Raw genomic sequence first — 12,712 nt, 5'->3', positions numbered from 1 at the left:
GGAGCTGTTCAGAGGAGTCCTCTAGGACTCTGATTTTGGTGTTATGGCAGAACCTCTCTTGATCATCTACCAGATGTCTTGGGAATCTGGAGAGGTCTCTGCTGACTGGAAGCTGGTCAGTGCAATTCTAGCCTACAAAAACGGTGTGAGGGAAGACCCAGGGAACTACAGACTTCAGACTTGTCTAGTTTGGAGAAAAGGAGACTGAGTGGAACCTCATGGCTCTCTACAGCTTCCTGAGGAGGGGATGTGGAGAGAGATATACTGAGCTCTTCTCTCTGGTATCCAGTGACAGGATACATGAGAATGGTTCAAAGTTGTACCAGGGGAGGTTTAGACTGGCTCTTAAGAAGTATTTCTTTACCAAAATGGTGGTCAAACACTGTAAGAGGTTTCCTAGATTCGTGGTCAATGTCCCAAGCCTGACAGTGTTTAATGTCCCAAGCCTGACAGTTTTGATGAGGGCATTTGGACAATGCCCTCATCAACATGCTATAACTTTTGGTCAGCCCTGAATGGTCAGGCAGTGGGGCTAAATATCACTGTAGGTCTCTTCCATCTGAAGTAGTCTATTCTATTCTATTCTATATCCTTCTTGTGTTGCCTCTCTTCTGTTACAGACAGTATCAAGTACAGATGAGAAGAATTGTCTGAAAGGTGTTTATTTCTCATTGCTGTCAATAGGAAGGAGAATGCAGGGAAAAGCTTAGACTGGACATCAGAAGTTAAATGACAAGAGAACCACTCTATTTGCTTTTTAAACACTATTAAGATACTAAAAAATGGGAAAAGAAAATGAAAACAATAAGGCAATATGCACAGTCACCAAATGAGCGGCGTTTTGACAGAGTGCAGTCTAGTGCTTTAGTCCTTGAAACATGCTATTTGTCTGGAGAGTCACACAAATGCCTTGTGGCTTCTGGGCAGTCCTCTTCAAACCAGAAGCACATGTAAAGACTATGCCAGAGGAAACAGTAAATTAAATGTACAGGCCTGTGTCCTGCCTCAGTGTAAGGCAGAGACATGAGAAATCAAAGTTTCTTGTAGGAAGGTAGTAGTACTTGAGCCATTTTAATTGTTCAGCAAATGTTTCTGAGAAAACCTTGCACTCTCCCCTTTCCTCCTTTGTCAATATTTATTCTAATATCCATTTTCTAGAAATTATAATTCATTGTTTGCTTTGCTTTATGTCTTGGTGTTGGCTAAAAATCCAGTGATTTTAGTACAAGGACAAAATTAAGGGAAGGTCTGTGGAAAGATCTGCCAAAATTGGACTGAAATGTGTAAACATCTCCATGCCTTGTAAACTCAAACTTATTGATGGGTGGAGAAGTCTAATAGAGATGGTGTCATCTGGGAGCTGGAGAGTCATTACACCTTCAGCACTCTTTGCTTGCTGTTGTTTAACAGTTTCTTTTAAAGAAAAAACAAAAACAGATTGAAAAGTAGTAGAGAAATAAGGTTTTTCAGATGATTCAAGTGTTTGTGGTTTGTATGTATGTGTGTTTGGTGTTTTGTTTTTTTTTTAATTGTCAGTGTTAAGCTAAAGAAATCCCAACCCAGAAAAAAAAGTGAATAAGCACAACATCCTTATTGAGGGGCTTAGAAGCAGCTGTTTGCTTATGGACCAAAGAATCTTCTCTTTTTTATTACATGAATGTGGTTTGTGTATGACAACTATGACATTGTTTTGTGAAATACAGCCCTTAAATATCTTTTTGAAGGGAGAAAAAAAATAGTACTTGATTTACAGAGAATAGAGCCTTAAGCTGTAGGTGACATTAGCAATGAAAATGTCAGGCTCTGTGGTGTGTAATACATGTCTGTGCTGTGATTTCACTGTATTTAATGTTATGGGACAATAACCTGGACTTCTGCACTTTTGATTACTCATTTTGAATGCAGCTTTTCTAGAGAGACTGACAGTTTCATATTCCTAGGGAACAAAGTGCAGCAATCTTAACTACTGAAACCTTTGGCCTTCCTACACAGAAGTCAGAAGGATTTACTTATATCCTATGGGAATTAGAAAACTTTAAGAATAAGCAGGAACTTTGAGAGAAAACATTTTCTTTGCACCAGTGTTTTTTACTGAGCTATCTGTTGGAAAGCTCTTCTCTGTTCCTGATTACAAGGAATGTTGTTTATTTTTATCCAAATTGTGTTTACATCCTGCACAAATATTTTGACTTGGACTCTTAAAAAAAAACCCCAAAACTCAAGATCAAAAACTTTCAACACAGAGGCAACAGCAAGAATAGTTCATGCTAAGGAGGGATGGCTATGGCACTCGTGCCTTACATGACTGACGTTTTGCATTGCATGTTTTCACTTTTCTGACCCTTCTTACATTATGGCTGGGAGAAATGCTGCTGAATATCGTTCTTCTTATTCACCCATGTATCAACAAAGGACAACATATATATCATATATCATCCATAATTCAACTTTTTTTTTTTTTCTCTGGGAAGAAACATCCCTTTTCTTCAGCAAGGATTGAGGTGGCTGGTGAAAATCAAATAATTACAGAACCTTGCATTAGGCTAATAGAAAATTATGAAAGTGGCTTAACACTTCAGCAGTTTTATTACTAAAATTGTGTTCAGGAGTGGGATGACATAATCTCAGCCTTAAATTCTGCCTCTGCATCCACTCAGAAGTGGTAAAGCATCAGCAAGAACAGGGGAAGCTGTAGAAGGATGAGCCAGAATTTTATCAAAGCCAAGAGATGGTGCTTACATAGGAACAGGTGAGTGTTCCTATAAGACCAGTACTGGAGTGACTTTTTGGAGTTACTTCTGACTCTCACCTGCTGACTTCATGGAGATTAAACCCATGTAATGGACAGCAAGTTATATCCAGCTGACTCTACTGACTGACCTTGCTGCTTCAATTTTTAGCTTTCCCCAGTGCCTTACATGGCTATATAACTACAGTAGGAAGTCTAGTCCAGTTGTTTTAATGCTTCTGTATAAGATAGTGCCCTGAGTTAGCATTAAATCTGGTTTTATTCCTGTTTTTTATTTTGGTATTAAAACATTGAAACACAGGTTCTATTCTGCTTGTTCATTAAACTCCGTTAGGATACAGGAGCTGAGTTCTAATGAGCAACTTGGCCAAAACATTTACAGACACGTTTTATGGGAGAGAAAAATGTGAATTGAAAATAACATTTCCATCTCAGGCTGGCACGGGCCAGTCGTTACAAAGACAGTTTAAAAATAATGAAAACATTCTTAGTGGATAAAAGTTTTTCATGAGCTATGTAAGTGCTGGGTTTCCAAAGTCACTTAGGACTGGTTTTGTGAAGATATTGCAGTCTGTAAAGTTGTAGTTAGATATTTTGCAGAATCAACAAACTTAAATGTCATTGAGGGACTTGAAGATAAGTTAAAAAAAAAAAATATCCAACAGTTTTCGCACTTGGCCTAAGTCTTTTTAATGAGGCCCTATTTTAGAAAATAGGGAAAGGAAGTAGCACTGTCAAGAGTTGAAACTGTGTGAAACTGTACCTGAAAAATAGGGGGACATATTATTGCTCCACTTGTTTCTGAAAATCATACATTAAAGGTACTTCTGAAACAGGAAAAGGGAAAACTGGTTAGAATAGTAGCAGGAAGTTTAAAACCAGTGGGAAAACTCCCTTTGATACGATGAATAGTGATATGATCTCTGAAACTGGGATGTAGATGAGATTTCCTTATTCCTTTGCCTAAAACAAATGTTTGGATTTCTTCTTATTTCATTGATTGAGCTGAAGAAATGGAAACTTTTCTGTGTTTGCATTTCAACTCAAACTATGCAGCATAGCCTCTGAAAAGAAAGTACAGTAATATAAATGAAAGGGAGCTAAAAATGAAATTAAAGTAATTTCCAGCTAGCTGTGTATAAGCACTGAAAACAGAAATAAAGGAGATTTCATAGTTTCACTGTAGCATCCAGCAATGAAAATCAATCCATTTGGACCAGGTTCATAGTATTAAACCATCAACTTGTAGTGAGAAGTAAAACAAGAGGTGCGACATACACAGTAAGGAAAGCAGATTGAAAGAGTAAGTAGATTAATATTTTAAATACCTTTTCTTGTGTATATGTCCGTGATCTTCTATTAGAAGAGAAAATCCAGTCAATTAAATTTATATTGTTCATTGGAGTCCAATTACAGACACTACACAGTGGGAATGTGTGGTAGATTGACCTTGGCCAGTAACTAATCATCCTCCAGCCAATGGCTCACTGCCTACATCCTCCTTCTGAGCAGGATAGGGAAGAGAATTGGAAGAGCAAAAGTGGGAAAAGAAATCAGTTTAATAAGTGAAGCAAAACTCTGTAAGCAAAGTGAAATAGGGAATTTATTCACTACTTCCCATTGTCAGGCAGATATTCAGCCACTTCCTGTAGTCAGGCAGGCCTCAGCAAGCGTGATGCTTACTTGGGAAGGCACAGGCCATACCAAAAAAACGACTATCCTTTGTCCTCCTTCTCCTGAGCTTTTATCACTGAGCATGACATCATGGGGTGTGGAATATCTCTTTAGTCACTAGGGTCAGCTGTTCTGCCTGTATCCCTTCCTGACTCCTTGCCCAACACTCAATGAGAACATTGCCATTCAAACCTACTTTTGCCTAACTTGACTCCAGTGTCTAGTTGCTGCTGGAGTATTGGTGCTCAGAAGGTGCTGGTAGTGACTGCAGCAACTGGAGTTTTCTACTGTGCCTTGTCATTCACTAGGCACCCAAGGGATTCATTTGGCCATTTTGCCAGGCTTTAGTTTTGCCATTTTCTTGGATCAACTGAAATCCATAATAAATCCATGAAGACATATATCCCTCTGATTGCAAATGGAGATGCTTTGTCTGTTGTTACTGTTGGAGAGGCTTAATTTTTATTGCTCATTTATTTTTACCAACTGAAGTTTTGGAGTTTTGTTAGAAATTAGTTCCCAGCATATACATTGCAGGTATGGGATGGCATATTAATCCTTTCAGCTATCAACAGAGGCCGCCTAGCTGGACTTGACATTAGTTTAATCTGTTTCAATTGCAACAAAGGACTCCAAATCCTCAAAATTGTTGTTGCCTTCCTTTGGACATGCTGAATTCTACATGCACGTCAATCAATAGCTTAATTTTGGGAGTTATAAATGTACCCTGTCATTCAGATGGTGGTTGACCCTTAAGATAGAGCTGGACACTGCATACTTCTTTTTCCATCATGTAGGCTGTGGCTGTGTTCAAAGAACAGGAATTGGGGCTTTTGATCCGTACTGGAAGTATGCAGGAAGCGGCCCCATTAAATGCATTGACATTGCATTTAATTGAGACATTTGCTAATTTTTCCACTACTGCTGAAAAAACCCAGCCCTAACGGTAGGTTTAGGTTTAAGTGTTTGGATTTTTTTTTTCCTTGTAATTACACACTTCTGTCATATCAGTCTATTTTAACTTGAGCAGACTGTTATTCATGAAAATTCTTGTTTTAGAGTGATAAAAGTGGATAATAAACAGAGATTATTCATGACTGGTACAGAATCTCTCTTGGAATATCAGAAATGTTGAGCTCTTGAGAGCTGAGAACTGTCTTTATACCACATCCTTATTAATATTTTACCCCTCCCCACTCTTTTAATAGAGCTCTGGATTTAAATTTTTAAAGATGTGTTTAAAGACTGTCTCTGGCAGGAGTGTTGGACTAGATGATCTTTCAAGGTTTCTTCCAACCCTCAAGGTTCTGTGAGTATATGTGATTTCAGTATACATTTTCATATCTTCCTTTGCCTGCATCAGCTAATGACCCCCTGAATCCTGAGCAGGATATTTGTTGAAGAGGCCTTGTAGCTCTGGCTGTGTAAACACAATTCCAGTTACTTCTGAATGCCCTAGCAGTGTGTCAGAGTTATGTAAATAAACTACATTAATTGCTCCTACATCCCCTGAGTGCTTCCACTTTATGGGTTTTACAGTAATGTTAATGCATTGTAATCCATTATTATCTGCAAAATTAAAATTTGCTTTCTTTGCCTGCATCTACCCCTGTTAATTCAGAAGATCTAATAAATGCATTAAAAGAGGGAAGTAATAAGCAAAATGAAGTCCCTCTGGGAATGTATAATTTCACTTTTACTCATGACTCTCCATGCTGGATTGGAAGGAAATAAACAGTGTAAACATGCAAAGTTAGCAAGCTGCTAAAGTGAGAATACAAAGCAAAGTCACAAACCCCTTTGTAGCTATTGTCCTTGCATTTAATATAGAAACAGGAAAAAATAGACAGAATAGGTGCAGTGATGTGCTGAAAGCAGGTCTTGAACTAACATCGAAGGACAGGACTTGAGGAAACTGTGAGCAATGTTATGCACTGAAATAGGAAACTAGCCAGTGGGACACACTGCTTTAGTCATTTTTATCTGGCAGAATGAGAAACCATCAGAAAGCTGAGATTCGTCAAAGAAAGAAGGAAAATCCCAAAGGGACCTGTGTGCAGACACAGCATACCAGTAAGAAAAGAGGTGGCAGAATGGGCAAGTGAAACTTTATCATACCCATGAGTTTTGATTGGAACACAATTGCCTCACTGCCATTTGGGAGCTGGCTGATACTAACCATGCATTTCCCCTACTTATTTTAAGTGCCAGGGGGCATTAGGAGATGTCAGACACAGATATTTACCTCATCCATTGTCTGTCTTCAAAGCAGTACTAGGTGAGAATGAGACAGCCATGACAGGGTGAGTCAGAGAGAGATTCACAGAGATCTAGGCAGAGTAAAGGAAGAAATCAAGATGAGAGCAAGCTGGTGAAAAAGAAAGAATGTGAAGGGAGAGTGAATGTTTTGGGAAGCTTTTATATGTAAAGATTTTTTGCAAAGCTGGGCTCAGGCAGAGATAGAAGAAGCTGAGCTGTCTGGTGCAGAAGTTACATTTGAAAGCAGCATGGCCACCCAAGAAAAGCCAGGAAGATAGCTATATATAGGGAACGTGCAGGGAAGCATGTGGCAGAAGAAGAAAATGTGTTTTAATTCCATTTACCAGTGCTGTGCTGTATCCTGCTGGGGCTTAGTGGGTCTTCCATGGAGCTTCAGCGGAGATGCTGGTTCAGCACCTTACTGCACAGAACGCATCTAACAACTGCAACCTGCTCAACAGCCTGTCTCACAGCACCCTGGCCTCGCAGGGGTTCTGCTGTGTTCTCTGATGAGAAAGCAGCTGCAGGAATGCTTGCAGGCAGAAGTGCCAGGGCACAAGCTGTGGAGGGCAGGTAAAGAGCAGGCCAGAGGACAGGAAGTGAAAAATGTCCTGTTGTTTCTATGAGATAATCTTCTGCCATTAGTCTAATCTCTGTAATTAGTCATGCTGTGGTTGCTGGTGATGGACTATTTCAAAAATTTCCTCCTGTGATGTGCCTGGAGGCTGCTGGATTTGGGAGTAAAGAACAACAGCACTGTTATTGTTACCCACCACAAGAGGAGAGGTCTGAGCAAAGGAGATACTTGCAGAGCACGGCTTTCAACAGTCACAATATAAAGATATGCATTGGAGAAAGTTAGAAAAGGAATAAGCTCGTTGTGTCAGATGGGATGTGTCTATTTATACAGGAGCAAGTTAGTCCCTCTTGAGTTAGTTGTCTTGGTGGGGTTTCTGCCCTTAGACTATGTTCTGGAGGAAGGGTGTTAGTCTAGAGCTGCTAGGGTACTTACAGATCTAGGAGCAGGTAAATAAAGTTCAGTGATGCAGTTTTTATGCAGACATAAAGCAATTTCAGTGAAATAAAGGAAGTTCTTTAATTTCATGAGGCTTAGAAATGAGTATGGCCCAAAGGGCTGTATGAATCCCTCTTGATTTTCTAATGTGCAGCAGCACTGGGCTTTGCAGAATAAATGGAGCTAATCATTTCTAGGAACTAGTCTGATCCATTGACTGAGAAGCTGAGGGCTGGGGCTTGTTGCCTTGAGTCAGTTGTAACTCCTTTTTTTCTGCCTTAAAACATTAATAAACAGCTGTGGAACTTCATGGGCTTTTGTAAAGCTTTGTGAATTGCTGCAGTGAAAGATTCTCCTCTCTAAAGTGTACAGCATTATTCCTAAGCTCCCGTGCAGTGGAGTACCCTACTTTTGTATGTGTTGGACCAAGGGGCTGAATAGTAATTGTTGAAGCCTTGAATATTTACAATGAGTTGTGAAAGAATGGAAGAATAGATAAGCTTTCCATTAATGTCAGTAAGGATGCAGATATGTATTTAGTGAACATAAATGTGTATTTCCTAGCCTTTCAAGAGTGTAAAAAATTCTATTAAAGTAGAACAAAGCAACTTTAACTAACATTAAGGAGCTTCTCTGTAGGAATAGATGAATATCAGACAATAAGTAACTGCAGAGCCCCTCAGAAAAGCAAAGAGATGGAAACACACACACACTTTGCCATTGGTGTCCTACATTCATTACAAAGCATCAAATGCTGTGAATGTGCTGTCAGCAACATCTGTTTCCTGATTTCTCATTAGGAGATGCCAATCTACATTTAGTTATATTATTGTCTCACTTCAGAAACCTCAGATTTCTGCTCCTTTGAAGAGTGTACCAGCAATACTTTTGGTTTCAGAGCAGTACTTCATTATTCTGTAATTTCTCTTCCCCTCCCACTGCCTCATACACGCAATGCAAAATGTTTCTTGCAAGTTCAACCAGTAAGCTGGTTTATGTGCAGACTGGGTTTTAGTAGGCAGAGGAAATGCTTCTAAAGAGGAGCTCTGATTTTTAAAAGTAGCTGCAAAAATGACAGCAAGATACTTTGCATTTATTATCTCCCAATGATTTCTTAGTTTAGCCAGGAAATAAGGAAATACATTCTCATCCTTTTAGTGTGTTATAAAAGTTTGATACTAGCATAATTCTAATGAAATCAGAAACAATGCAGTGCAGTAAAATAAGTGTAACTTAATGGAAACAAGCATGCTGGTCCTACTTTCCAACTTGAAGCTAGTGTGACCATTAAGTTTGGTATTTCTGGTCCATCAATGACAGTAGTTTGTATTTAAAACTTTTAGCATTAGAGTACAATAAAACCACTGTGAGCTCTCTTCATACCCTTGGCATTGTAGAGATCTAGCACTGGTGTCTGGCTGATGAATAGACACTTCTGCATCATTGTTACATGTATATCATCACTAGTGCTTTATCTGTAAGAGTAATTCTAGCAGTAAGCATAAAGTGATATCATCACTCTTCCAGCTAGTCTCAGGAGAAGCCAAAGGATGATGTCATGTCTGAGCAGTCCTTTAATCCTCAATGCATCTTTTAATGTCCTGATTTACATGTATTTCTGCAACAGTGTGAAGAATCAGTCTAGACTGAAAATACTTTTCAAGTGAAGCTATATATTTTTTAGATAGCTTTCTCTATATCTGCATATATATATATATAGATTGTACAAGTGTATGTCTGATTTAGCTTTTATAATTTGGCTGGGTTTTTTTCATACCTCTGTCCTAGTCATAGAAAAAGCTTAGAAGAGATTATGTTAGACAGATTTCTTGGATTGAGTGAGTTTTGTTGTGGTTTGTTTGCTTTTTATTAGAACTTTTCTATACAAATATCAACCTTAACACAGTTGCACTTCTATTGCTGGAAATGTTTTTGCTGAAATAATTGTCTGGCTTTTGAAAAAATTCCTACACGCTAATAGAAATCATACCAGCAAAAGACAATGTCATTGCTGTAGGCTATGCCTATTATAGAATTAGCTGCTTCAGTTGGGCCAAGATGGGTTGTACTTGCATAACGACACCAGCACACCATTTCTGAAATAGACTTTGCCTGAGACACATGCTTAGCTTTATGTACTAGAAATAATTTCACTGATTTCAGAAATTATTTGTAAGGCAGAATCTTGGTCCCTGTATTTCGTAGCTTTCAGTGGAGCTAGAAGCCACCCACAGGGTTGAAAGCATTTTCAAACTCTGGACTGGAGTTGATACCTGGGGCTACAGCAAAGGTAGAAATCGATCTTTTGGTGTGAAAGGAGATGTGAGAGAGACTTGAGGATAAAGTGGAAAACTTGGCAATGATATTTAACTACTTATTGATATGAAAGAGAGAAGGGAATGAGCAGAGGCTTGCATAGAAAGTAGTAACATTGCTAAAGGGATGGTCTAGGAAAACAGCCTTTAAAGTAATGTTTTGAATAAATAACTGTGGAACAAGATTTCGTTTGTCAAGAGAGTTTTATCTTTGCAGATGCTATGGATGGCCTATTAGCAACACTATGTGGAAATCTTCTGTCAGGCTGAGGTATAGCTTAGATACAAGATACAGAATCAAGAGTGATCTCCAAGATGAAGATGGTATTTATGTTATGGGCTGGTGCAACAGTAAGATGTTACTGTTCCCAAGTTATGAGGAAAGAAGATAGTGGGCAGGAGAGTCTTGGGAAGAAAACTAAGATGTCTCTTTTAGCCACAATGAGTTTGTGGTACTTGCTGAACACACACAACATAAAAATGTAAAAGAACAAGATGAGGTTCCCACTTGAATAGAACAGAAAGTGTGTCATTTTGTAAGTAACTTGAATTTGTAATTGCAAATGAGATGAAATGTGGATGGGAAAGAGAAGGAACAACAAGGGCAGAGGCCAATGAAGATACATAAGAGAACTGGAAGGTATGGGTCATGAGGAGAGTTCAGTAGAGTACACACAGAGGGAGCTTGCAGGGAGCTAGAAGGATTCAGGTAATGGCATTTCCAAAACCGTGGAAAGAAACAGCACAACAGCAGAATCATGGCCAAAGCTGCTAAAGGGCCTATCTAAGAAAATGTGAAGTTTTAAAGTTAGAAGTCATTCCCATTGACTGTAGGAGCACAAACAAGATGTTTCTAGACCGGATTTGTTTGAAAGGAATGCTGGCTAATTATTGTAGTTATCTCAGAGTGGCTTATGTGCTTTGGCATAGATCTTTTAAGATGTAAGGGACTAAAGCATATTTGAAGTTTATTTGTGTTATGAAGGGAAGAGCTAAGAGGAGAGAAGGTTGATTACAGGGGAGACCCAATAACTGAAAGAGATAGTCCTCAGAAACAGAGTTGGTTAGAGGAGATGACCCTTTTCATGTGACTGTCAAAGAGTGATCCTTTGAACAAGAAAAGTAACTTGAACAGTAAATGACACAGTCACATTGGACTAGTTACGTAACCCTATAGTCTACAATGTACATTTCATGAGATTGTGGCTGTATAAGTTTGTCTACTTTTCATGATATGTTTGACTGAATGTATGTCTAACTCTGGGTGCATTAAAAAGACATTTATTCTGACCTTTGGAAGGCATGATGGACAAGCACGTTGAGATTCTGAGGGCTAAAGCAGGATGAGGACAGTCTCTTCCTGATGTCATGCGTCAAATATTGTATGGGATAGGCTGAGCTGCTGCAAATGCCACATGAATCTCTTAACTATCCAGTAATATTCCATGCCCTTTTAGTATCTTAGGCATGCATTTGTGCCTTAGCTGAAAGTGCTAGTCCTGTGCCTCAGGAGACACATGCTTCAGTTCTTCTCAGCCAGTTTTGCACTCCTTTGTGCAGTATCACTGGTACAAGTTAGTTTGCTTATTTTGTTGCTGTTCTTTTTAAAGTATGTTTTGCAGAGATTTAACCAACATTTTCATCACCTCTGAATCTAGTCAGCTTGCTGGGTTCAGCTGGGCCAACTGAGGCATTGCATTAATACTGATACAAATGGGGACTTGTTGAATGGTGCTATAATGAGAGTAGTTTCAGCTAATTAGCACCTGTGTTTCTATTCCATTTTATTTTTTCCAAGTTAATGTAGTAACGGACTGTCCCTGAAGTTGCTGGAAGACAAGTAGATAGTGAATGTTTCCTGTCCATAATCATGACTGTGAAAATTCAGTGACTCCGTTCACTCTTGCTAAGCATGCTTAGAGCCTGTTAGCATTAATGGGACTCACACATGTGCTCTGAGTTCAATGTACCCTATAGCCTCTGGGTAATAGAAACCCTTATCTTGCATTTCCATATTGCTGCATGGAACAAAAGCCATTGTAAAAACAAATCCACTCCATCCCTCCCTGGATATTTTGTCTCCCCTGTCCCTTCCTGAGAGCTAATTTGCAGTGAGACAACCCCAGGCTGACAAAAGAATGCTTTGTTACTTTCTGCTAGCTTAAAGAGAGACAATGGGAGTCGTCTTGACAGGCTGCTGTCACTGTCCAGACCTTTTCTAAGCTCTATCTTCTGCGGCTGCAGTTTGCAAAGTGAAAATCACCTCTCCTGAAAATGCCGTACAATTTCTGTAGGATGAAATCACTGTCTGCAGGTTAGACTGTGGCTCCTGATTTATGAAGGCGTTATTGTATCCAGGTGGCTTCAGACAACTCCAAATTCTAAAAGCTGTGATAAATATTAGTATCAGCAAGGAAGCCAGCCTGAATGCACCTCTGCCCTACACTGCTGTGTGCTGCCCTCCCCTGCTGTGTGCTGCCCTCTTAGCTGTGGCAATGTGGCCGTAAATGGGGCTGCACCATGAAACCACAATATTGAAAAAATGGGGGATTGAAAACATGGCAGAATGGGGAAAAGGTCTTTTGATCTTTAAGTGTCCCAGATTATCACGTGGCTTCACAGATATTTATAGTGCATAATTAAGGCATTAAGTTGTGGCACAGGGAAGTTATTTAAGGAGTAGAGACTTAGCCTCATAGT

General features: G+C 39.3%; 1 protein-coding gene across 9 annotated transcripts in view; it reads left to right on the top strand.

Annotated features, from left to right (window-relative positions):
• The window catches only part of TSPAN4 (tetraspanin 4), a 465,001-nt gene that overhangs the window by 179,949 nt on the left and 272,340 nt on the right, over positions 1-12,712 (top strand). The window contains exon 1 of one of the 9 annotated variants that reach the window (XM_062000475.1): positions 5,707-5,727. The exons of the other annotated variants lie outside the window; for them this stretch is intronic. The gene's annotated coding sequence lies outside the window, so the exon portion shown is untranslated. Of the gene's footprint in view, positions 1-5,706; positions 5,728-12,712 lie in introns of those variants that run through there. 9 annotated transcript variants of the gene reach the window in all.

The sequence above is a fragment of the Colius striatus genome, chromosome 7, assembly GCF_028858725.1.
Source record: "Colius striatus isolate bColStr4 chromosome 7, bColStr4.1.hap1, whole genome shotgun sequence".
Taxonomy (NCBI): Eukaryota; Metazoa; Chordata; class Aves; order Coliiformes; family Coliidae; genus Colius; species Colius striatus.
The sequence above is the reverse complement of the archived record's forward strand: the minus strand, read 5'-3'. Positions and strand labels throughout refer to the sequence as shown.